A 3,973-nucleotide genomic window follows, 5' to 3' on the forward strand; every position below is an offset into this window, starting at 1 on the left:
ACACACACAGACGAATATAATTCAGCCATAAAAAATGAGATCTTGCCATTTGTGACAACATGAATGGACCTAGAGTATATTATAGTAAGTGAAATGAGTCAGAGAAAGACAAACAGCATATGATTTCACTTATCTGTAGAATCTAAAAAATAAAACCAACAAAAAAGTAGACACACACCCATAAATATAGGGAGCAAGCTGATTGTTGCCAGTGGTGAAAAGGGAGAATAGGCAAAATGGTTGAAGGGGAGTGGGAAATGCAGGATTCCGGTTATGTAATGAGTAAGTCACAGGGATGAAGGGTACAGCAGAGAGAATATAGTCAATGGTATTGTAATTGTGGAGTACAGTGACTGATGGTAGCCAACTTGTGGTGAACATAGCATAACATATAGAGTTGTGGAATCACTATGTTGTTCACCTGAAATTAGTGTAACATTATGTGTCAACTCTACTTCAATTAACAAAAATTCCTTGTAAGGATGGAATGAAGGGCCAAAAAATAGACTTGTCAGAAGATTATGCCTTGAAAAATGGGAAGGTTTAGAAGATAATGGCTAAGGAAGGAGCTTCCTTAGACTTCTTCCTAAGAGAATTTGATGAATAATCTGCTCATGGTAGCTCTAGAATCTGAATTCTGCCCTTATCTGAGTCCACTCTGCTAGTTTCCCAATTCCTCTTTCTACTACTATAAGAACTCCAAACGTCCTGGCCTTGGACTCCCAAGGGAAGGAGGACAGGCAGAGGAAACGGTAACATACCAGAAGCTAAGTCTTAGAGAAGGACCCTATACTCTTACATTCAAAACTTGGGAGTGTGACTTTTCTGCCACTTCCTCCTCCCCGCCAATGCCGCTCAGACTGTACCACTAGCTCAGAGCTCTAGGCTCCAGCTAAACTAGCTCCACAGTGCTCTCTCTCCAGCTGCTTTCATGATCATCTACCAGGACTTCTTCAGCCAGGTGAGATGTTCTCCGACATCTACGAGATTTGGGAGATCATAGATGGACTCTGCCTGGAGATGGAGGGGAAGATGGTCAGTAGGACAGAGGGTAACATTGATGATTCACTAATGGTGGAAATGCTTCCACTGAAGTCCCTGGCAAAGGTACTGGAAGCACAGTAATCACTGATGTTGCTATTGTCATGAACCATCATTTGCAGGAAACCGGCTTCACAAAAGAAGCCCACAAGAAGTACATCAAAGATTACATGAAATCAATCAAAGGCAAACTTAAAGAACAGAGGCCAGAAAGAGTAAAATCTTTCGTGACAGGAGGCGAAGAACAAATCAAACACATCCTAGCTAGTTTCAAAAATTACCAGTTCTTTATTGGGGAAAACACGAATCCAGATGGCATGGTTGCTCTGCTGGACTGTTGTGAGAATGGTGTGACCCCATGTATGATTTTCTTGAAGGACAGCTTAGAAATGGAAAAGTGTTAACAAATTTGGCTATTACTTTGGACGCATCACCTTTTGTCGTAACTGGCTGCTGCTCTTCATCCACACAACACCAGGACTTACACAAACGGGCCTGATGTCATCTTGAGCTCTTCTTTTATTTTGACCTTGATTTATTTGGAGTGGAGGCACTGTTTTTAAGGCTTTTAAAAAAAAACATATCATATAGGTTATCTAAAGATAAAATGCATTTAAACTCATTTGAGAGAATGACTCTTAGCTTAATACATATTTAAATCGATCCTGTGTTGTGTCCTGGAGAAGCTAGGGCCTGGTTGTAGACTACGGCTAGAAAGCATAAGACTGCCTGCAAATAACTTCTACAGTGAAAACTTCATCTGGGACTGGAATAGAAAAAAAAAAACAAGAACCAAACTGTTAATTCTGAGTTCAAGTAAAGGGAAAGACCATGCTCATACATGTGCAAACATTTGAAATGACTCCTTACACATTTCATCACATACAAAGGGAAGCAGTAGTTAACTTGAAGAGATTTCCAAAAGAATAAAAAGAGACTTACATAGTAAGGAAAAAAAAAACCTTGGGAATATGTTTGAGCACATTTAAAACCTATGCAAATGCATGAGCCTGGTAGGAGATGAGCCAAGCATGGTGTCATAGGAGATGCCAATAGGGTTACATTATAGTGATGAAATCTTGGTTTGACTGTGTAAATGTTAATACAAATTCTGATCTTTTATGTGGATGTTTGTTATTTATTCCTAATGACCAAGAAATGTTTACCTGCTTTATTATGTGTAATACATTACATTTCTTTCAAGTTTTATTTGTTCTCCATATTTTTGCTTAGAATACCTATTGGTAATGTGCCCCAGTAATTTGCTAACGACTTATAATAATAGAATGGATACTGATGACATGCTTTCGCCCCCTCTTTTCTCCTCCTTTTTTTTCTCTCTTACAACTCAAGGTAACCATATGGCATATTTCACACCTGTATTTTTATTTTAACAGTCCTCTTAAAAATAATAGGGTAGAATTTCAGGTATTGGTGCTGGCTAGTGGACGAGTTATTTTCAGAAAATTTTGTCAAAATTCCAGATTTCTCTGACAACAAACTTCTCTTTAACAGTTTGGTTTCAGTATGTTCAGTGTTCCCACTGCGTTGAGATTTATTTTTCTTTCTTATGAATTTCAGATCTGATAGTCCACACTTTGACTCTTGCTTTGCACTTTTTTCCTTTGTTATTTCATCATACTACTTTGCAATCACATTGGGTCATTTCCACTCTCTGAGTTTTGGGCTCCTACAATCAGTCTGCTAAGTATTGCTGGCAATCAGTCAATAATCAGCAATCGATAAAATGCCAGTCTATTGTGCAGACCGGTGCTCCTTGAAAATGTTTGCTTTCTGCCAGACACCCTTTTCATGTGGATCTATCAGTTTCCATTTCCCTGAATCCCAAATTTCTTCAACTTTCTTCTTTCTCCATCATCCTTCTCCTTCTCAGCAAGTTATCTCCAGTTTATCTGAAAAAAATTCAGAACATCAGCCAAGTTGGAGCATCTGGGTGGTTCAGTTGGTTAATGACCCAGCTCTTGATTTTGGCTCAGGTCATGATCTCAGGGTCGTGAGATCCAGCTCTGCACTGGGCACTCAACATGGACTCTGCTTGAGATGTTCTCTCCCCTTCTCTGTCCCTCCTCCTGCTCTCTAAATAAGTAAATAAATAAAATCTTTAAAAAAAAAAAGAACATCAGCCGTGAATTTCACATTTCTGTGAATTTCGTCAATATTTTCATCATTTGTTATCATCTTGGTGAAAGTGATTTATCTTCTAAAAGAAACCCATTCTTTTATCTGTGCCACCTGTTCTTTCAACAACTCTTTTCTCTTTCTCTTCAGCATCTTTTTTTTTCCCTTTAGGTTGAAACACATCTAAGAATCTACATTAAAATAGCTTTTTTCTCGCCACATTCCCTTTTAGTTATCATTATCACTCTTCTCTCTCTCCTTCTCTTCCCACGTTAGCTTCTTTAACAAAATATCTAAATTCATTATTTTCACTTTGTCACTCACAATAATATTCTTAAGTTTTAAATATTTAATACTGTCAATACACTGTCCTATCAATTGCCTGCACGTTAAATCAAAGTGTCATTTTCTGTCCTTAACTTCCTTGACCTCTCTGTAGCATTAGCATTTGACATTTATATTGGTTTCTTAGGGTTGTCATAACAAATTACCACAAACTGACTGGCTTAAGACAACAGAAATTTATTCTTTCACAGTTTGAGGGGCTAGAAGCCTAAAGTCAGGATGTGGGCAAGTTTGGTTCTTTCTGGAGACTCTGAGGAAGAATCTGTTCCATGCCTCCTTCCTAGTTTCTGTTGGTTGCTGGCAATCTTTGTTGTTCCTGGCTTCTAGACACATCATTCTAATTCTGTCTCTGTCATCACACAACGTTCTCCCTGTGTGTCTTTACATTACCTTCTCTGTGTCCAAATTAACCTCTTCTTATAATGAGATCAGTCATTGCATTAGGGTC

At 38.3% G+C, this 3,973-nt stretch overlaps 1 pseudogene; it reads left to right on the forward strand.

The window, feature by feature from the left end:
• The first annotated feature begins 931 nt into the window (after window positions 1-931).
• LOC113255458 (translationally-controlled tumor protein-like) lies at window positions 932-1,445 on the forward strand (annotated as a pseudogene).
• Window positions 1,446-3,973: the final 2,528 nt, after the last annotated feature.

Source organism: Ursus arctos, unplaced genomic scaffold (genome assembly GCF_023065955.2).
Source record: "Ursus arctos isolate Adak ecotype North America unplaced genomic scaffold, UrsArc2.0 scaffold_11, whole genome shotgun sequence".
Lineage (NCBI taxonomy): Eukaryota > Metazoa > Chordata > Mammalia > Carnivora > Ursidae > Ursus > Ursus arctos.